Raw genomic sequence first — 22,807 nt, 5'->3', positions numbered from 1 at the left:
AGATGAATTCTGCTAAGGTGTAGACATAAACAGTTGCCATCCATAATTCCAGAGATCACAAAATATAAACTTCCCCAATTACTCCCACAGATAACATCACTACTGTAGAACCTAAGATTGGCCTTTTGAGATGCCTTTTCAGGTTTTTTGCATATCTGATGAGCAATGGCTCCACTTGGACCTGCAGATCCTCCTGTGGCCCCACCAAATGAGGACAATTTCCCACACCCGCACCTCAGCCAATCATCAGCAAGCATCCACTGCCTAGTCACTCCCTCTTTCTTCCCCCAAACTATCCTTGAAAAACCCTAGCTTCCAAATTCCTGGGGAGGCTGATTTGAATAATAAAACCCTGGTCTCCCCTTTAACCAGCTATACATGTGTAAAACTCTTTGTTTCAATTCTCCTGACATGATAAATCAGCCCTATCTGGGCAGTGGGCAAGAAGAACCTATCGGGCAGTTACAAACCAAAAAGCAAGAAGGAAAAAATACTCTGCATTTAGAAGACAAACCCACATACTGCGAGGCCTGCAGGTAACTGTGACCTGGAATCCCCTTGGCAGGTGAGGGGAGGTTGGGAGCTCACATCTTCTCTTCTCTTGCTGATTCTGGCTTTGTCAGTTTTCCCATTCTCCATGAATCCTTTTTAAAACCATGCTGTGTGACACGCTGGAATTCATCTGGAATCATGGGTACCTGAGAAAAGGCAATCCAGAGGGCCTTGCCTTGTGTTACAATAGGTCATTAGCTCCTTTCCCTGTATACATGTCAGTTTAAATAGTTCATGAGGCGACTATGCTAAAGTAGAATTTTAAAGGATGAAGAAGAGTTGAGAGTAGAGTGGATTCGAGGTGTGGGCTTGAGGACTGGAAAAGGTAGTCACTCAGAGAAATGGTATGTGCAAAAGCGTGGAGGGATGAGACAGTTCCTGGAATTACAAGCCATTCGGACTGGTAAAATGGAAAGCATAAGAGAATGGTAAGAGATGAAATGAGAGGTTGGCAGGATCAGGTATGAAGGGGCTTGAACATCAGCCTAGGACTTAGACTTCATCCTGGGGCCAGCATTCCTCAGATTGGGGTCCGCAGCTAACCACCTTAAAATCCAGAATCCCTGTGGCATTCAGAACCAATGTTTTACTTTTGATTGTGTGGATAAGTTGTAGTACCTAGAAATAGCTTAATTAGGAGGAAAGAGGTTAACTTAATATTCATGTGGCACATTCAGGCCAAATGTCATCATATTATGGTATAAAAATAAAAGCTTCACAAGTGTTTGAAAAAAATGTAATAACTGAGCTAATATGCCTCAGGCTGCACAATTAGGTCAAAGCCACAAGAACCTCACTGTAGCAAATCAACACCCATTCATGCTGTAATAGACAATATTCAGTAAGACTGCAGTGATGTGTCACATCAACTTAATGTTAATTTAGATTTTACTCAAATTGTTTGTATTCACTTTGGTTTTATAGTTGTACAAGAACTAGTAGCATAGAAAAATATATCTAGGTTTTCATTTGTATATATTTATAATAAATATAAGAAAATCACCACGGGACAGAGAGGTGGAAGGGTGCTATGAGAGACTCAGTAAAGCATGGTCCCTGGAACCAGATGGCTTGGGTTCAGATTCTGATTTCACAGCCTTCCCGCTATGTGACATTGTTATTGAAATTAGGTTTGCTCATCGGGAAAATGGAGATAACAGAAGTTCCTACTACACTGGGTATTGTGAGGATTCAATGAGTCAATGCTGAAGACGCTTGGCATAAAACATACAGTGGAACCTCAAGCAACATGGGTCAAACTGCAAACATCCACTTATATGTGAATTTTTTTCAGCTTGGATGGAAAACATTGTATATGCAGGTCTGCAGGGCCAATTGTGAGATTTGAGTGCACATAAATTTTGGTATACACAGGAAGTCCTGGAACAAATTCCTCTTGTATATTAAGGGAGTCCTGTAGTTCATGCATATACTACTGTGGTCCCCAACCTTTTATTAGGGCCTATAATTTATTCAACTTGATGAATATTATCTATAGGTAATGAAGGGACCCTGAGAACTTGTCATGTAATAGGCAGACATGTATTTCTGAAAATGTCTTTTGGCAGCACTGAAGAGAATAGATTCAATGGAGACGAGAGATTTAATATCTATTTAGGAGAGAAAAGGTAATGACAATGTAATTGTGAACCCAGAGTCTTTTCAAAGCGTGGTTCCTTGACTAGCATTACCTGGAAAGTTATTACAAATGCAAATTCACAGGTCCTTGAATCAAAAACTTTAGAAAGAATACCTAGGAATTTGTGTTTTCACACACCTTCCAAATGCTTCTGATGCTCTGGGACAGGGGTTGGCAAAAATTTTTTGTAAAAGATTGATAGTAAATACTTTAGTCTTTGCAGGCAACATGATCTTTTTTAGAGCACACACACACACAAAAACAACTTGAAAAATAATAGCTGTGATCATATTCCAAAAAATCATTTATAAAACATTGGCAGACTGGATTTGGGCCTACCAGCCATAGTTTGCGGAGTTCGATGCCTGGGCCCGAGACTAGCAATAAAGAAGGAACAGGGTTGAAGAGTCAACTAAGTTTGGGTGTGAGATAGTGAGTCTGAGTTGAACACTGGTTCTGGAGTTCGAAGGAAACAGCAGGAATGGAAGTATAGATTCGGAAGACACAGTAAGGTGCTTATTAAAATGGCATGTGCAAACAACATTGCCCCAGCAATACACAGAGCCTAAGCAAGGAAGAGAGCCAGGGAGGTATCCAGAGGCCTACCAACACTGGACAGCAAAGGAAGAAAAAACACAAAGGAACAACACTGAACGGCAAAGGAAAATAACGAGGAACCAAGTCGATGAGGCAAACACAGTGAAGGATAGATGGTGTGTCTGACATCAGAGGAGGACAGAACCTGGACACAAACAGTTCCAGTCCCTGCCGTGTTATACAACGTGAATGCCATCATGCCTGCAATCAGAACATCAGTGACTGTGTGCATGCTCACAGTTCAGTGTGTGGGTGAAACAAGTAAGCTCAGCGCAAGTGCAGCAAAAGGAGGATAGAGGAGCAAAAGTTAGTGAAACTTGGCTACATTTCTCAGCTTAGGGCAGAAAATCACATTCACGGGCAGAGACAGATTGAAAATACACAAGTTAGGGTTAATGAAGAATTGAGTTGCTAGGGAATTGCGATAGGGTGGCTCCAAGAGCCTCAGGGAGGGACGGGGCTTGAACAGGAGAAGGCCTGCCTCCATCCTCACACGTGGGCAGGAGGAATGGAAACACAGATACAGAAGTTGCTGGGTGGGCAAGAAGTTCAGCTTCTTTATTTTCATCATCTCAATTTTATCAGCGAAGTGGGAGGTTATCAAATGAGATTAGAAAAGTGTTAGGCTAATGACAGGAGGAAAGTGAAGATAAAGCAGCATTTCTTTAAAAAAAAAAAAAAAAAACTCAAACTTGTTGCTTCATAGAAAATTTCCCCCTCCCCCAGTCAGTGAAAATTAGTGGTGTTCTCTAATTAAATTGGATTTATGAACAGGCCAGGCAAACAAATCTTATTCCCTGTTTTCTGTTTTGGTATTCACTTCTTGATGCTTTCCTTCCCCTAATCCAGGTTACGCTGACTTGATCTTTGACTTCCCACAGAGAAGTGTTCATTTTAACTGGCAGGCAAATGATATTACACTCCAAAGGCCCATCATGCTAAATGACCATTAAACCATTACACTTAAGAACTGCCTCTCAAGATAGAGACTCCAAGTGCTTCACACAGTATCACTGTTTAACTATCAGCATTTTATAGACAGGGAATTGTCATCACCAAGCTCACATGAATTCCTGTGGTTATAAACAAAACATCTGTGGCTGGTTAGCTCGGTTGGTTCATCCATGAAGTTAAATGGCCAAAATCTTGGGTGGAATCCTTGTAAAGCTCTGTTAGTACGGCTCTTTTCACAAGCCATTTGTCTGCAGCCCCAGTTAGATGAGGCATCTCAAAATGGATGCTCCTGATTTGGACAGGGTATGGCTATCACCCCATCAATCAGCCTCCTCTTTCCTTAAGCTTCAGCACATGCTCTGTGTTAATGGAGCTATTCTCCTTTCCGGCCATCTCTGCCTCTGTGCCTTTCCCCACATTATTTATTCTGCATTATTGTTCCCATCCAATTCCTCCCTGTACTTCAAAGTTTGCCTCAATTCGCACTAAAGCTCCAGTATTTCTCTCAGCTGACTCCAGCCTCTGTGAGTCTATATAACTGAATGGCCAGCTTTGGAATCCATACTCTATCAATTCAGTTGATTATTTAGTTTAACTCTAGGCTGCCCAAGGGCAGGTACCACAGATATAATATAGCATAATATAAAGAGAGTACCTTATTTCTACTTTAGGTTTAGTAGAGTAGCCCCCACCCCTATACACTGGGCATACATTCTAAGACCCCCAGTGGATACTTGAAACTGTAGATATATAAACCCTATATATGTTATGTTTTTCTTTAACCTATAATTGAAATAACTGCTAAGTGACTACCAGACATGTAGAATATACAGCATGGATACACTAGACAAAGGAAGATTCACATCCCAGGTGGGACGAAGCAGGATAGCCAGAGATTTTATTGTTATACTAAGAATGGCAGGCAATTGGAAACCTACGAATTATTTCTAGGATTTCCTATTTTATATTTTCAGACCAGTTAACCATGGGTAACCAGAACCGTGGAAAGCTAAAACATGAATAAGGAGGCACTACCGTACTTCCTCACTAGGTAATCTTGGAAAATTCACCTACGTCTTTGGACATTCGTTTCCTCGTTTGAAGATGAAAAGTCATATAACTCACTACCTTATACTTTTTAAATCACTACAGCCTTTAATAGCACTCAAACTTGATGATTGATGAATCAAAATTCTATGAGTATGAATCTATAACAAGAGTGAAAAACCAAACCTACACCTGATGGCAATGTGGGTCAGCAGCAACAGTTCTTTCCTTCATTTTTCATGTTTCCAGCCATACCATGTAAAGTTGTGAAGAGCAGCATGTCTTATACACAGGTGGTAGTGCTACTGTTGGAATGTTAGCTTACAGATTTTAAAAGGTGGTCATTTGATAACCATCTTTAGGCCGCAACTTCGACAGTGCAGTCACAGTGAGAAGCTTGTGCCTGGTCAGCAGGACAACTGATCCATTTACATGGAAGGAATTATACATACCTTGTCCACGGTTTACTGCTCTGTCAGTGGTTCTTAAACTGTGGTCAAGGGAGCCCTGGTGGCCCCTGCAGGGCATCCAAGAAGTCAAAACTACTTTGCTAGTAACACTAAAATGTCACTTGTCTTTTTCATGCTCATCCTTTCATCAGTTACAGTGCAGTTTTCCAGAGGTTACATGATGTGTGATATCACTACAACTTGAATGAAGAAGCAGATACATGAACACAACTATCTATAAAGCCGGACACTAGAAAGACCTACAAAACTGTGGGGGAAAATTGCCATGCTTCTCACTCACTTTTTTGCTTCAGGAAATTTTTTATATATATAACAGGTTATTTATGTTAACAAGAATAAGTTTATTATTTTAGTGAATAATTTTCTCTTGGTTTCTAATATGGTAAATATCAATAGTCATAACTATATACATAGATCTTTGAGGTCCTTGATTTTTTTCTAGAAATATGAAAATGTTCTAAGACATTTGTGAACTGCCTCTCTGTATTAATGAAGGTATAAAATAAACACAGTTGTCCTTTGGTACCATAAAGGACTGGTTCAGGGCTCCCTGAAGATACCAAAATTCATGATGCTAAGTCTCTTTATAAAATGGACATAGTATTTGCATATATTCTATGTACATTTCCCCATATACTTTAAATCAACTCTAGATTACTTACACCTAATACAACGTAAATGCCATGTAAATAGTAGTTATACTATATTATTTAGGGAATAATGACTGGAAAAGCCTATACACATTCAGTACAGACATTGCCCGCCCCCACCAAATGTTTTCCATTTGTGGTGGTTGAATTCACAGGTGAACACTCTCAGTGGTCAACTATATTTGCCGAATGTAAGGCGTGCATCCCTTAATGATGGGGATACATTCTGAGAAGTGCATCAATAGGTGATTTTGTCATTTTGTGAGTTTCACAAAATATACAAACCTAGTCTACATGGTAGTCTATTGCTCCTAGCAAACAAACCTGAGTAGCATGCCACTGTACTGAACAGGCAATTACTAGTACTTACTCAGAGTAAGCACTTGTGTATTTAAACATAAAAATGGGACAGTAAAAACACCATGTTGTCTTGTGGGACCACTAGCATATATTTGGTTCATCATTGGCCAAAACATCAATAGGCAGAGCATGACTATATAAGCTGAACTCTGAATTATTGCTAAGACACAGACAAAAAATACATTAATGGATGGCTGTCGTTTGTTGATATCCAGAACACAGGATTTTCTCCAAAGGATGGCAGTAAGGTCCACACACTCCAATCTCCTCTGCTTTCAAATCCAGCCCCACAAAACCCTCCTGACTACTGGCTGGCTGGAACAGGAGTGAGGAGAGAGCCATGTTCATGTTATTACCTCTCCTCCAAGAGGGGAGTTCAGGATAGTCCCTCCTACATATACCCCTTGTGATACCATGGATATTAGTTTGCTATAACAAAATGGAATCAATTGGGTGGCTTGACAGAAATTTCTCTCAATTCTGGAGGCTGGAAGTCCAGGATCAAGATGTCAACAGGTTTGATTTCTCCTGAGACCCTTCTCTTTGGTTAATAGATGGTTTTCTTCTCACATGGCCTTTTTTTGTGTGCTCACACATCACTGGTGTCTTCTTATAGGGGTATAGTCATACTGGATTAGGGCCCACCCATATGACTTCATTTAACCTTAGTTTTGTTTTGTTGTTTTTGAGATGGAGTCTCACTATCACCCAGGCTGGAGGGCAGTGGCATGATCTCAGCTCACTGCAACCTCCACCTCCTGGGTTCAAGCAATTCTCCTGCATCAGCCTCCCGAGTATCTGGGACTACAGGCACCTGCCACCATGCCTGGCTAATTCTTGTATTTTTAGTAGAGGGGAGATTTCACAATTTTGGTCAGGCTGGTCTAAAACTCCTGACCTCAGGCAATTCACCCACCTTGGCCTCCTAAAGTGCTGGGATTACTGGCATGAACCACCACGCCCCAGCTTAGTGATCTATTTAAAAATCCTTCTTTCAAATACAGTTACATTCTGGGCCACTGGAGGTTGGGAATTCAATATATGAATTTGGAGGTAACAAAACAGCCCACGTTAAGAAATTCACATTCTTCCATGTTTATTTCTTTTAGAGACGGAGTCTCGCTCTGTCGCCCAGGCCGGAGTGCAGTGGTGTGATTTCAGCTCCCTGCAACCTCCACCTCCTGGGTTCATGCCATTCTCCTGCCTCAGCCTCCTGAGTAGCTGGGACTACAGGCACCCACCACCACGCCTGGCTAATTTTTTTTTTTTTTTTTTTTTTTTGGTATTTTTAGTAGAGACGGGGTTTCACCGTTTAGCCAGGATGGTCTCGATCTCCTGACCTCAGGATCCTCCCACCTCGGCCTCCCAAAGTGCTGGGATTACAGGCATGAGCCACCGTGTCCGGCCTCCATTTGGTTATTTCTAAAGGTTTATATAGCTCACTACGTCAACTACACTACCTACCTTTCTAAGTCATTAGTATACAAGAAGCCCCTTGAGTTCATATAGTTCAAGTTCCTCTTTTTAGAAAGTGACTCAGATAAGCTACTTCACCTCTCTTTATCTAATGTCACACAGCACATTATCAGCTGACCTTTTTAAATAGTCTTCATTTCAACATACTTAGGGGGTATCCTATTTAGAAAAAGCTTGCAATGATTTAGAAGAAATTTAAAGACTGCATGCAATGCTCTCTTCCGTAAAGGATTTTTTTTCTTCAATCATCATGCCTCAACTTAAGTATTTGTATGTAAAGAATAAGAGGGTGGCGCAGTGGATGGGTTTGTTTTCTATACTAGAATTTGCCTACACTGAGGAATAGCTATGGTCAAACGACCCTTGCCATGTGTTTGAAAGGAACTCCTTTAATCACAGAGAAGCAATAAAATCAGAATGTAAAGAAATCTTCTGCCAAATGACCTGTTGAAAAGCAGCAACCAAGTTGACAACTCTCTCATGTCCTGCTAACCGGCTAAAGAACTAAAAGAAGGCTGAGAGAGAGTGAGAGGTTGGGAGGTTACTGGCTGGGAAGGTAGAATGTCCCAAATGCAAAAGGTTTATTCCTAGAACAATCAGAGTCAACACCCAAGATGCGCCAGGTGACTTCAATATTTGGCACTGCTCCCTTTTTCCACAATGGGCAGCTAAAGATATGATGCCTACCCCTATTAGGCACTAACCCCTCTGACATAGGCCCCGTTCATTTTGGGAAATGATTAGCTTAACATGAACATAATACAAGATCCTTGCAGCACCAGGGAGTACAAACTAAGTGGAGGTTCACAGAACTTGACTTGTTTTATTGATCTAGAGGTAGGTCAGCAAACTACAAACTGTAGATTGAATCCATCCTTCCACCCATTTTTTTTTTATTCCCAACCTTTGAGCTGGAAAAGAAATAGCAAGGAAAATATATTTCACAACATAGGAGAATAATATAGAATTTAAATTTCAGTGTCTGCAAATAAAGTTTTATTGGAACATAACATACTCCTTTGCATCTTATCTAGGGCTGCTGTATTGTTACAATGGCAGAATTGAGTCATGTGACAGAGACCATATGGCCACAAAAAGCCTACAATATTTACTGTCTGGTCCTTTACAGAAAACGTTTGCAGACACATGATGTAAACTTCCAAGTCCCCAAAGTATATAAACCTTACGTTTCAGATTTTAATATCTTTGCATATTTTACCCTGGAAAACCTTAATGACTAAGCAAAGCATACCGATTATTTTGGTTGAGTCTGGGATCTTCTGGAACATACTAAACCAGAAAGATTACCACACTTAGAATCACCAGAATACAGAGGTTTGAGACCAAAATCTTCTAAAGCAAGAGCTGCTTTAGAAGAGTCTGTTTAACTTCCAGGTGAGTACAATCACGTGGCACCTGAAAGCATTCTAATGCTTAATTATTTATTACACCTACATGAGAGTCGTACTAAAAACTCAGTTCACATTTCGTCACATGGCTCTAAAACGAAGTTCCACCCCCTAAATCCATTCCCAATTTCTCGGTCACAACTTTCTCCTCCACCTCAAACAAAAGCAAAACTCTCAAGCTCCCAGAACCACCTTGTTTCAAGAGACATTGCCACAGAGGAAGACATCAGCTCAATTCTTTTTTTCTCATCTCTTCCTGGCAAGAAACTGTTGCCTTGAGTTGAACTGATTAACTGGAATAAGCATTCTAAAAACCAGATAGGGCTGATTACAAAGGGAATTACTGACCATAGCTTCTAATAAGAATATTAGGGAAGTTGTTTTTTGTTTGTTTTTTGAGGGAGTCTTGCTCTGCCACCCAGGCTGAAGTGCAGTGGCACGATCTCAGCTCACTACAACCTCTACTTCCCCAGTTCAAGCGATTCTCCTGCCTCAACCTCCCGAGTAGCTGGGACTACAGGTGAGTGCCACCATGCCCATCTAATTTTTGTATTTTTAATAGGGACAGAGCTACACCATGTTGGCCAGGCTGGTCTTGAACTCCTGACCTGAAATGATCCACCCACCTTGGCCTCCCAAAGGGCATTAGGGGAACTTAAAAGGACTAAACCTGAACATACCTCCTCGCTGCAGATTGTGAGAACAATTCTCCAGATGAGCAGGACTGGTGACTGTCTTTTTATGATGCTGTTCAGGATTCTGTAAAAACAATGGTCTTCATTCAGCAGTCTTAAACATCACAATGCAGAAAAAGAAATTAAACTAGATTAGATTATTCAAAATCTTTGCCTGCTTCTTCACAATACCTCCTTTCCATGATGTGACATAGTTAACCGTCTTGAAATGAGGAGACCACCAAGTTCTTTTGCTAAATCTTAAGCCAAACTGAAATTTCTTCACTGAAGCTGTACCCGTTCACAAGGAGGGAATCACATCATAGGGTACAGCCATCTTGGTTCAGTGCTTTGTATTAACTGGGCTCAGGGATGGGCTCATGTGCTTTAAATGCAAAAGAATTCACACAGGTGGCAATCGTTAATTATAGTGCACATCCCACGAGCATGGACTTTTGACCCAATAGCAATTAAAAATAGATTGGATAGAAGTTCTGCTATAATCCAGGCCCATGAAGATTTATAAGAAGAAGAAGAAAAAAATGTAAACTTCTTCGTTTCATCACTTTTTACATAATAAAATAAGTTCTAGGGTCTACTGAGAGATACCTCTAATTACTGCCTCAGCAATTTTAGGGAAATATGACAATAGTTTCTAATCCTAACATTTTTTAAGAAAGCAAAGTCTTAGGTTCTAAATTGTCTTTTATTCAAAGAATATAATTTAGTTTTCTTTATTTCCTCCGGCTAGGGAAACCAAATAACTTGCCTTAGAGATCCTCTTCGATTCAAGTTTAACCATCACAACAAAATATTCCTGTTTGGCAGTGGGGAGTGGGGAGATAGCAATTTGCTGCTCTGTTGCTCAAGCTGGAGTACAGTAGCATAGCAGCTCACTGTGACTTCAAACTCCTGGGTTCAGGCTGTCCTTCCATCTCAGCCTCCCAAGTAGCTGGAACCACAAGCACACGCCACCACTCCAAGCTATTTTTCATTTTGTTTTGTTTTTTGTAGAGACAGGGGTCTCGCTATGTTTCCCAGCCTGATCTTGAACTCCTATGCTCAATGATCCACCCGCCTCCGTCTCCTAAAGTGCTGGGATTACAGGTGTGAGTTACTGCACTGAAATCTAAACATTATTAGTTAAAGAGGAGTAACCAGTGTTGGTAGAATTTACAAGTAAAAATACAGGATGCTGAGTTAAATTTGAATTTCAGGTAAACAGCAAATACATCTTTAGTTTATGTGTATATACCATGTAATAGTTGAGACATATTTGTATTGGGGACCTAATTATGCTAAAAAATATATTGTGTATCAAAAATTCAAATTTAGCTAGGCATTCTGAATTTTATCTGACAACCCTAGAAACATCTTTAATTCAAAACGTTTCTGGGTGAACGAGCAGCTGGGGAAAAGTTTAGTGAGTGTGTTGTGCCTAATCTTGGAAGATAGAAATTCTTAAAAACTTTGGAACAGACTCCAGTACTGTTAGGTCTCTCAGTTCTCCCACCTGAGGAATGAGGGGTGTGAAGTATAAATGTTGCATGGGCCTGTAAGGAGAAATTTTAAAAAGAATGATAGTTCAGTTTGGTATAAATGGCAAAGTGCTTGCTTTTTTTTTAACTTCTTTAGATTGCTTGTATATGAATCTTACTCATGAGCGTAATTAATTTATTAGTGAACTAAATGAATACAAACTGTTTGGATGCTTTCAGCTCCAGTCATGGACCACACCATGAATGATCAGGTGTAGCTTAGCAACTCAATAATGAGAAGGCATTTTCTTTTCAGCTTTGGTGCATTTTCTCTACCAAATAAATCAATTTAAAGCTCATCTTGACACGCCTCCATCCCCCCGCCCCCATCATTTCAATGTGAAAAGAGGAGACAGATTCAAGCAACTTAATCCAATTGCTTTTTCGAGATACAGACTCCTTAAGTATTGCCTCAGACTATGTCTGACCTCTTGAACTCACAGAGGGGAAATTAAGGCAGAAAAATCTAGCAGTTCAAATTGTTGTAGCTTCAAGACCTGGTAAGATTTAATCTTTTTGGTTCCCTAAGGCAAATAAGGTTGAGCAAAATAACCAGAGAGTAACATGTTGAAGAATGGTTTATTTTTAAGGACTGAAAATGGCCCCAAACACCAAGCATTTAGGAGGATAGAAGCTACAGAAGTTCAAGGTTATTTAGTTACCAAAGCATAACGACATAAGTCAACGAATCAGGAGAGAGGTGCTGAGTGCAAAGCAAAAGAAAACTTAAATAGTTAGGTACAGTATAAGGAATCTTTTGCCTTGGATAACTTTAATTTCAAGGTAATTATGGTGGACATAATACCATATCTACCTCAGAGTTACTTTTATGCAGTGGGTCAGGACATGCTTCTAGTTCTTAATACTATTGATTGGCTTCCTCTAAGGAGTCCCCTGAATATTCAATCCAGGAAGCCTCGCCACAAAGTGACAAAACCCTCACTATAATCCCCAAGCATGCCATGGTAGGTCTAAAACCTGGCTCATTTTGGGGAAGGTCTTAGAGTCTCATGGATGAATTTTTATCCCTGGAAAATTCCACTGCTAGGGCATTGCAAATAATTTAAATGGGATCATGGTACACTGATATGAGAAGAATGAAGATCCTCAAAATATTGTATATATTCAAGAGTCACCTAGGAAAACTTGTTGTAAATGCAGATTTCCAGTCTCCACCTGGAAGACTGAGACAGAATCTGCTGTGGTAGGTCTTGACTTTTCCGTTCAAATTTTTTTAAACAATCCATATAACATGTTTTGATTATGTCTTATGATCAATGTAATGTGCTAAGTGCTGGAAGTTTAGAATTTAAATATGTACATATTCCCTCTCAAAAGTGTATTATTTGATCATGTTTATTTCTCAGAGAAGGCCTATAGGGAACAGGTATACAAAAGAATGCTGCGGTCCAAAAAGATACAGCATATACTAAAAGACACACAGCCGGTACATACAGAAGTCAAGTCTGCAACGAGGTAAGTTAATTAATTCATTATTTTTCATCTGCTTTCCAACTATTTTCCTGCCACGCCTGTCTATTGTGTTGCTGTGGCCTACTCACTGCCCTCCGAAGCCACCAGACATACACTTGCCCCAGGACCTTTGCTGTTTTTCCTTCTCTCTGCCCAAAGTATTCTTCCCGTTATCTGACTTACTTCACTTCCTTCTGTCTCAAATCAAGTGTCACCTTCTCAGTGGGACCTTCTATGACCACATTATTTAAAATTATAGCCTTCCCACAGAGCACCCTGACCTTCTTTCCTATCTTCCCAGTCCTTCATGACATGTGAAATTGAATGGATAAAGTGAAGACACTCCATCTTACAAATCTGACGTGTAGCATACTCATCACTTGGAGTGATTTACTTATATGTATACATCTAACAGTTTCTTGCCTGTCTCTGCTAGGATAGAAATTCTCAAACCTTAGCAGCATCAGAATTATCAGAAGTGCTTTTGAAAACACAGATTCCTCCTTCCCAGTCCCAGAGATTAGATTGAGGTCGTGCTAGTGGTGCCAGTCAGCAGATCATTTTGAGCAGTCTTGCCATAAGGCACTAGTTCTCATCTAGGGATGATTTTGCCCCCAGGGAACATTTCATACTATTCAGAGACATTTTTTATTGGTACAGCTGGAGTGGGGGGAGCCACCTGGCGTCTTGAGAATAGGAGGCCAGGAATGCTACTAAATATCCTACAATACAAGGGACAGTAGTGAGGAAGTTGAGTAAACCTGTCCTAGATGAATGCTTCTTAAATGCTACTACGCATCAAGAAGAGGAGGGCTTATTAAAAGTCATATTACTAGATTTCACCTCCAGAGTTTCCGATTTGTTAGGTGAGTTCAGTGTGGAGCCTGAAAATTTTTACACTACTACTAAGTACCCAGGTGAAGGAAATGCTATTGGTCCAGGGCCAACACTTGGAAAACAATTGCAGAAGGAAAGCTCCACAAAGCAGGAATCATGGTCTCTTTACTCCTTTCCCCAGCAATAGAATGTGGTACAGTATAGTCACTCAACTTTCTAATTGTTTAATAACAGCACCACTACGCCACTACGTGATGATTCTGACACCAAGGATTCTTGGATCACACACTGAGAAACAAGAGTTGTTGTTTGGGCAGCAAATTTCAGATGTCTTCTATTCCTATTGATACCTCAGCTCATTTACTACCAACCAAAGAAGTCTAAGGAGAGTTTGCGTGTTTGCCCCGGCAGGCCTAACAATCTGCCTGAGGGCAATGCTCAAATTACATCCCCACAGTAAGCTCTGTACAAAAGAAACAAACTGTCAAATGCAAGTCTCTGTTTATGATGAAACTACATGACCCTACAACCACCTGTCACACAATTATCATTTTCAAAAAGGCCAGAGAATTTATTCACATATACACACACATACACACTTAGTTCTTCAATCTGATCCTTGAGTGAGGTCTCTAGCATTGTAACATAATTGGGAATCGGTGTGTCTTGAATGTACTTGCGCTTCCATAACCACATCTCTGGCAGCTGTCCACTTTAAGATGGTATCTTCCAGGTGCTGCCAATTAACTCTCCTTACATCATTTTCTGGGGGAATATTAAATTCAGTTCCTTTTATCCTGTGCCCAAAGCCAACAATGAAGTAGTTGATCTCCATAATTCAAACATGTCTGATATCTTAGATTCAATGGCCCTGTTTAAGACAGGCATTTAATGAAGAACTGGTGAATGAGAAGTTTAATGGCTAGAGTGAAGACACTCCATCTTATAAATCTCTTTTTACTCAAGTGGAATCATCACCCAGTGTTATTGATTTGCATTTACTGATTGGACTTTCTACTGTGTTCAGATGTTAGTATCCTCTGCTGGTGCCTGCAGGCTATTAGTTTCAGGGTAAAGCTTGCTGTTCTGAAAACCAGCTTCTTCTCTACTGAACTGAAAAAGCTGAAGCATTCACAATGGCTCAGAGAACTCAACACATTTTAGAAAGCCGTAAAAAGTACTTCACTAGTTGTCTTTATTTTACAACAGTGAGAATTGACACAGAAATAATCAAAATCTATAAAGAGACAGTTCTATTATTATTATTATTATTATTTTGAGACAGAGTCTCGCTTTTTCACCCAGGCTGGAGTGCAGTGGCATGATCTCGGCTCACTGCAAGCTCTGCCTCCCAGGTTCACACCATTCTCTGGCCTCAGCTTCCTGAGTAGCTGGGACTACAGGTGCCTGCCACCATGCCCGGCTAATTTTATTTTATTTATTTATTTATTTATTTATTTAGTAAAGACGGGATTTCACTGTGTTAGCCAGGATGGTCTTGATCCCCCAACCTTGTGATCCACCTGTCTCGGCCTCCCAAAGTGCTGGGATTACAGGTGTGAGCCACCGTGCCCAGCCAGTTCATTATTTTAAAAGCAGCATTATTGCGATATAGTTTATATATCATACAATTCACTGTATAAATGTACAGTTCAAAGGTTTTTAGTAAATTTAGAGTTGTGCAGCTATCACCACTAACTTTAGAACATTTCCATCATCCCCATAACCCCCCAAAAAGTAACCCGGGGCCAATTTGTAGTTACCCACCACCAGCCCCAAACACTAATTTACTTTCTGTATCTGTAGATTTGCCTTTTTTGAGAATTCCATATAAATGGAATCATACTATATATTGTCATTTGTGTCTGGATACTTTCACTTAGCAAGATGGTTTTTAAGGATCATCTATGTTGTAGCACATATCAGTACTTCATTCCTTTTTGTTGCAAAACAATTAATTGTATAGATATATCACAATTTGTTTATCCTCCAGTTGGTGGACATTTGTTTCATTTAGTTGGGCTATTATGAATAATGCTGCCATAAATATTTATGTACAAGCCTTTATGTGGACATATTTTCATTTTCCTTGGGTAGATTCCTAGAAGTAGATATCCTGGGTCATAAAGTAAGTCTATGTTTAACTTTTTTTAAATGCCAAACTGTTTTCCAAAGTGGCCGTATCATTTTGTAATCCCACCAGCAATGCACGAGGGTTCCAGTGATTCCACGGTCACTGAACCTCCAGAGTTTCCGATTTGTTAGGTGGGTTCAGTGCGGAGCCATAGTGTCTCAAATATTTGTTATTGTCTATCGTTTTTAGCCACATATGGTTCACTCTTAATGTTGAAATGTGTGAAACAGTGCTTTCAGATTTGTCCCACAAATATAAAAATACATCCAACGTGTATTGGGGGCCTGCTCTATGTAATGCCTTTTAAATATAGTACCGTTAACCCATCACTAACAAAATGAGATATCATCTTTAGTTTATAAACAAAACAATTAGGTTCAGAAAACCTAATTTCCTCATGGAATTCCAGCAACCAGGTTGCAAAATCTGAATTCAATGCCACAAAACATGAATGCAAGAGTTATTTATGCAAACGTCAAGAAATATTTGAAATACAAGCATGGGCTTCCGTTTACTACTCATGGCCAAGATATTTCTACTAATGTCATTAAAAAGAGGAATAAACACTAAATTTAGTTCTTTCTAATGATTACACATTTTCCTTTGAAGAAACTATACTGAAATTCTAATGAACAATTTCACCTCAGAATTTTCCCTTTACATGTCAAATCCCAAAGCTGTAGTTTTGACTCAGGATTTAACCAGCAAGATATTTATGACAATCAAAACTCAAATGAAACATACTTCATAGCAATGAAAATGCTGAATGGTTTTAATTAACTCTACTAAATCATTTGCTACCATCAAAAGATGTAAATTCTGGCAACTGCTGTTCATGTTTGAGTGCTTCAAAAACATTTATTGCCAGTTTCTGGAGCCCCGCCTGTGATTGAAGAGTATTGATGTTTCATCTAGCATGTATTCCATTATAGATAGGCTGTTGGCAGAGTGGCGGCCAAAGTCACTAGATGGAACTGCTTCAGCTGAAAATCTTTAACTTATCACCTAATCAGGCCACAACTTTTTTTTTTCTTTTTTTTTTTTTGAGAGAGTCTCGCTCTGTCGCCCAGGCTGGAGTGCAGTGGCACGATCTTGGCTCACTGCAAGCTCCACCCCCTGGGTTCATGCCATTCTCCTGCCTCAGTCTCCCGAGTAACTGGGACTACAGGCGCCCACCACCTCGCCCAGCTAATTTTTTGTATTTTTAGTAGAGACGGGGTTTCACCGTGTTAACCAGGATGGTCTCGATCCCCCGACCTCATGATCCGCCCGTCTCGGCCTCCCAAAGTGTTGGGATTACAGGCGTGAGCCACCGCGCCCAGCCACCTTTTGTATTTTGTAGAGGCAGAGTCTCATCATGTTGCCCAGGCTGGTTTCAAACTCCTGAACTCAAGCAATTCTCCCTTTCCCAAAGTGCTGGGATTACAGGCATGAGCCACCACAGCAGGCCTGGCCACAACCTCTTAACCTACCCATGCCCTCTCCTGCCTCCAATATGACTTCATCTGATCTACCCTTTGTCATTTAAACGGCCAACCTGCTTTCTCAAAGCTAATCCTTCCCTGCCTTGGAGATAATCTAAACACTGGCTTGAAATGATCAACATTTCAGAAAGGATAACTTCATTCCCTTGGGATTCATTATTTGACCTGTTTGACACAGAAGGTTTGCTAATGAGTACTTGCTTCCCTGTTTTGTTTTAGAATATCTGCTGATGTAGTTCCTTGCTCCTCAAAGTATGGTCCACAGACTGGCAGCATCAGCATCCTCTGCAAGCTTGTTAAAAATGCAGAATTTCAGGCCTCATCCTTGACCTACTGATCAGAATCTGCATTTGAACAGTCTCCTCAGGTGATTCCTATGTGCTAGGTTATTAACTTCAGCACAGGCTCTTGGGTCTAACCCACAGACCCAGAATCTCACATTACCCAGTTGAAAATCTGCCCCTATCAGGAGTGATAATAAGAACATTTATCATTCAGAAAGCACTTCCTTCTCTTCTGTCTGCATAGGTTTCTTCCCTCTGCCCCCGAACATGCTAAAGTCACTCCCTATTAAACAACAAAATCTCTGGTCTCTGTTATCCCTTTGAGGAACAGTGCAATATTGTTCACATTTATCTACTTCCTCTCCTTGTGGGAGTATCTAACATCCCCATCCTGTTGAGTCCAGAATTGCCCATATGACTTGCTTTGGCCAATGAAATGTAAGCAAAAGTGATACGTGTCATTTCCAAGCAGGAAACATTTCAGGCTTTGCAGACTGTAGGAACTCTCTCACAACTACTCAGCTCTACCGTGGTAGTGTGAAAGCAGCCTTAGGGACTACATGAGTAAGTGGATGACTGTTGCTATGGTCTGGAAATTCATGTGGTGAAAACTTAACCCCCAATGCAACTGTGTTGGGAAGTGGAGACTTTGGGGATGTGTTTAGGTCATGAGTGGATTAATGCTGCTACAAAAAGGGCTTGCAAGAGTGGATCCACTCTCTCTTGCCCTTCAGCCTTCTTCCAGGTAAGGACACAAAAAGGAGGCCTTCAGCAGATGCCATCATCTTGATCTTGAACTTCCCAGCCTTCAGAACTGCGAGAAATGTCTGCGCTTTACAAATGACTCAGTCTCCACTATTAATTGTTATACCAGCACAAAACAAAGACAACTGTGCTCCAGTAAAACTTTCTGAGTCCAAGTTTCAAAACTGAGAAGTTATTCATGGCTCATCTACCACCCTAACTCCATCTACACTAAGCCAAGTATCAAATGCAAAACCACAGAAATTCCACCTGCAGGGGTATTTGACATCTTTTAGCTCATTCCCATAATGGATGCTGAATGGGTAAACAGCTATGTGATAAATCAAGGATAGTAAAACGTTAATTGTAGATATAGACAATGGGTATATAGATATCCCCTGTAAAATTATTTTAACCTATTTGAACATTTTTACAATGTTGAGGGGAAAAATATCAAAGCTAAAGTGTGTAAGTCCTGGGACATAATCAATTGACTTATGAAGTATAATTTCACTTGCTAAAAATCTCATGGAAATTTAGCAGGCAGGATGTGAAAAATAAGGTCTGAGATACCAGCTCAAGTACCTCCATGGTCATTAATAAATACTTTTTGAGCCCCTACTATATGTTAGGCATTGACACCTTGGTAAAGAAGATAGATGTAGAGTTTAACGGTAGACAAATGCTGACCACTCCCAATTAGACAACTCTATTGACCAAACCTTGGTGGGTTTGAAATTCTCTAACACCTATTGTTCCATCCATTAGGGACTTAATGTTTATTATGTTGTACTTGAGCCTTTCTCTGAGAGATTGCAAGCTCCTAAAACTCAAAGATCTGTCCCCTGACCTTAGTGCCTTGCATGTCATATCCACAAAGGCTGCTGCCATGCTCGTTCATAAAGGAACGGCTTTGATGAACAATATGTGAAGGTGTGGCTAAGGTGATGCTATGCCTGCATTTATGTAGGAGGCAGACTTCTGTCAACATGATCCAGCAATTTTTAAATGGCTGAAGGCAAATATCTTTGCCTCTTTAAGTGAGTGGAGTCAATGAATTATTATTCTTTCATAAAGAAAGCAGAGCCAGCTGTCAAGAGGATGGTTAAATAACAATATATACTCAATCCTACTCATTAGTGGAGTCCATACTTGTGAATTTGCCTACTCACTAAAGTTCATTTGTAACCCCCACAAAATAATACTTGAGACCGGGCGAGGAGGCTCAAGCCTGTAATCCCAGCACTTTGGGAGGCCGAGACGGGTGGATCACGAGGTCAGGAGATCGATCCATCCTGGCTAACACGGTGAAACCCCGTCTCTACTAAAAAATACAAAAAACTAGCCGGGCGATGTGGCGGGCCCCTGTAGTCCCAGCTACTCGGGAGGCTGAGGCAGGAGAATGGCGTGAACCCGGGAGGCGGAGCTTGCAGTGAGCTGAGATCGCGCCACTGCACTCCAGCCTGGGCCACAGAGCGAGACTCCGTCTCAAAAAAAATAAAAAATAAAAATAAAATAAAATAAAATAAAATAAAATAAAATAAAATAAAATAAAATAATAAAATAAAAACTTAAGGCACTTTATAGTCATTCGAGGGCAGGAGCAAAGCCATGAAATGTTTGAGTGGCCCAATGTGCAGGTCAGCTGAGGCCAGACAAGGTAACACTCTGCCTTTCTGTTTCAGCTCACATGCTGTAAACAAGTGCAGGGTTTTTCGCTGGTTTTCTTAGTGCCACAATTTTCCTATATTTTGTGGTATGTGTTGATGACTTCACTGCTCAAAATGGCCTGCAAGCATATGCTGAAGTGTTGTTTAGTGTTTCTAAGCTCAAGAATGCTGCAATGTGCTTTATGGAGAAAATACATGTATTTGAGAAGCTTCTTTCAGGTGTGACTTACAGTCCTATTGGCTGTGAGCTCCATGTTAATCAATGTGTACTAAATAAGGTGGCTTTAAACAGAAACACACATAAAACAATGTTACATATTGCTCAACTGATGGAAATGTTGTAACCAGAGGCTCACAGGAACCTAACCCTGTATTTGCTAAGGCAGCAATCTTGGTGACTTTATAGAACATAAGTGGCAAGAATAACTGGAACCAGCAGCTTCTTGAGAACCATTACTAAGCTCTGCCACAGGCACAACCATTCTCACTTTCTCCATGAACACATGCAGCATATACAGTAGCTCCCCGCTTATCCGCAGTTTCCCTCACTGCGGGGCAACCATGGTCTGAAAACAGATAAGTATAGTACAATACCATATTTTGAGAGAAACTACATTTACCTTTTTTTTTTTTTTTACAGTATATTGTTATAATTGCTTTTTTTTTTTTTTTTTTTTTTTTTTTTTTTTTTTTTTTGAGACGGAGTCTCGCTCTGTCGCCCAGGCTGGAGTGCAGTGGCCGGATCTCAGCTCACTGCAAGCTCCGCCTCCCGGGTTCACGCCATTCTCCTGCCTCAGCCTCCTGAGTAGCTGGGACTACAGGCGCCCGCCACCTCGCCCGGCTAGTTTTTTTGTAGTTTTAGTAGAGACGGGGTTTCACCGTGTTAGCCAGGATGGTCTCGATCTTCTGACCTCGTGATCCGCCCGCCTCGGCCTCCCAAAGTGCTGGGATTACAGGCTTGAGCCACCGCGCCCGGCCAAATTTTTTATTAATCTCTTACTGTTTAACTTATAAATTAAACATCATAAACTTTATCATGTATGTATAGGAAAAAACATTATACAGAGTTTGGGACTATTCTCCATTCCAGGCATCCCCTGGGGGCCTTGGAAAGTATCCCCTGCAGATAACAGTGGACTACTATAGCCAGTACGGCTGGTTAAGGAAGCGTAAGCAGACAGCTAGATGTTGCAAGACAATGAAATTTAGTGCAAGCCTGTCCAAAGTGAGTAGTAAGGAGAAATCCATAATCAACATCAAATAAATTATTTCTTCTTTGAGTGGCCATAAGGCATAGACAGTCATACCTGGATATAAACACAGTTTATGATAGTCTGAAAGGTCACACTAAGGCCTGAATTTTCCTGTAAATAACCCTCTAGGACATCGTGAAGTAAAAAACAATCAATCATGGAAACAGATGGGATACAGAATATGCTGCTATGTTGCAATTAGTAAAAGGGGCTATGGATAAAGCAAAACTCATTATGCTGAAAAGCAGAAGCATTGCAAACATTAAAAGACCTTGTGGTCAGCCACAGCTGTAAACTGAAGGACAGATGTACCCTTCGTGAGGCAGAGAAAAGGCCAAAAATGATAAATCCTTCCCAGGTTGTTCGCAGATGCTCATCCCAAACAAGGAAAAGCATTAAATAGTACTTAGGCAGGAACTGAGAAGTCAATAGGCTTAAGAACGCTCTAGACATGACTCAACAGCAGTCACCTATCTTTGTATTTAAAAAAAAAACAGTTAAAAAGAAAGAGAGACAGTACTTGGATTTGAGGTGTTTAAAACCTTACAGGGCCGGTGCCATGGTTCACACCCATAATTCCAGCACTTTGGGAGGCTGAGGCATGCTGATCACTTGAGCCCAGGAGTTCAAGACCAGTCTGGGCAACATGGCAAAAACCCTGCCTCTATCAAAAAGACAAACATTAGCTGGGCGTGGTGGCGCATGCCTGTGGTCCCAGCTACTCTGGAGGTTGAGATGGGAGGATCCTTTGAGTCCACGAGGCAGAGGTTGCAATGAGCCAAGATTGTGCCACTGCACTCCAGCCTGGGCCATGGAGCAAGACCATCTCAAAAAAAATTAATGAAATTCAAAAAGTCTTTCAGCTCAGAGGAGTGGAGATGTATTGATACTTTATGTATGAAGGCAAAACCCATAATCCTGAAGCATTAAATGTGACCCTCAAATGCTCTCTAAATTTGTCAGGGCTGAGTAGTCTACTTGCAGTTTAAGTGGCTAAGGGGCATCCTTGGTCTTTCTGCACATAGGCCAGCTCTACTGCCTTGCTACTCAAAGTATGGTCCACAGCCAAGAAGCGCAACATCACTTGGGTATTTGTTGAAAATGTCTGAAAATGCAGACTCTCCAGCTCCAACCTGGAAGTACTGAATCAGCTTGTATTTTAACAAGATTTCCAAATTATTCACGTTTTAAAGCTGGAGCAGCAATGGCCTACAATTAGGGTGACCAACCACCTAGGGCCTGTTGTAAGCAACACAAGTCCCATGCAGTGTGAGAAACCTCTTGGTCTCAGACACATCCAGATAGTTGGTCACCCTATTTTATCCCAATTCTACATCCAAAGGAAGTTCTCAAATGGAAGACTTGAGACTGAAGAGCCACTTAGGGATTACTGTACCCTGAAACAATTTCCACTGTTTACAATTTACTTTGGAGTCATCTGGTTCTATGTGGTTTTCACATAAGGAAAATAGAACAAGGGTGGAAGAATTCATATGGAAAACTAAGACTTTGAAGAACAATCTCCCTCCACATCCAGTCTTCCACTCCAGGATATACCAGTC

General features: G+C 40.7%; 1 protein-coding gene across 1 annotated transcript in view; it reads right to left on the bottom strand.

Annotated features, from left to right (window-relative positions):
* RARB (retinoic acid receptor beta) overlaps positions 1–22,807 on the bottom strand; it is a 769,451-nt gene that overhangs the window by 728,528 nt on the left and 18,116 nt on the right. Inside the window, exon 2 of the mRNA XM_038002334.2 lies at positions 9,835–9,913. The gene's annotated coding sequence lies outside the window, so the exon portion shown is untranslated. The remainder of the gene's footprint in view (positions 1–9,834; positions 9,914–22,807) is intronic.

The sequence above is a fragment of the Chlorocebus sabaeus genome, chromosome 15 (assembly GCF_047675955.1).
Source record: "Chlorocebus sabaeus isolate Y175 chromosome 15, mChlSab1.0.hap1, whole genome shotgun sequence".
NCBI classification, from domain to species: Eukaryota; Metazoa; Chordata; class Mammalia; order Primates; family Cercopithecidae; genus Chlorocebus; species Chlorocebus sabaeus.
This window is presented reverse-complemented; position numbering and strand designations above follow the sequence as displayed.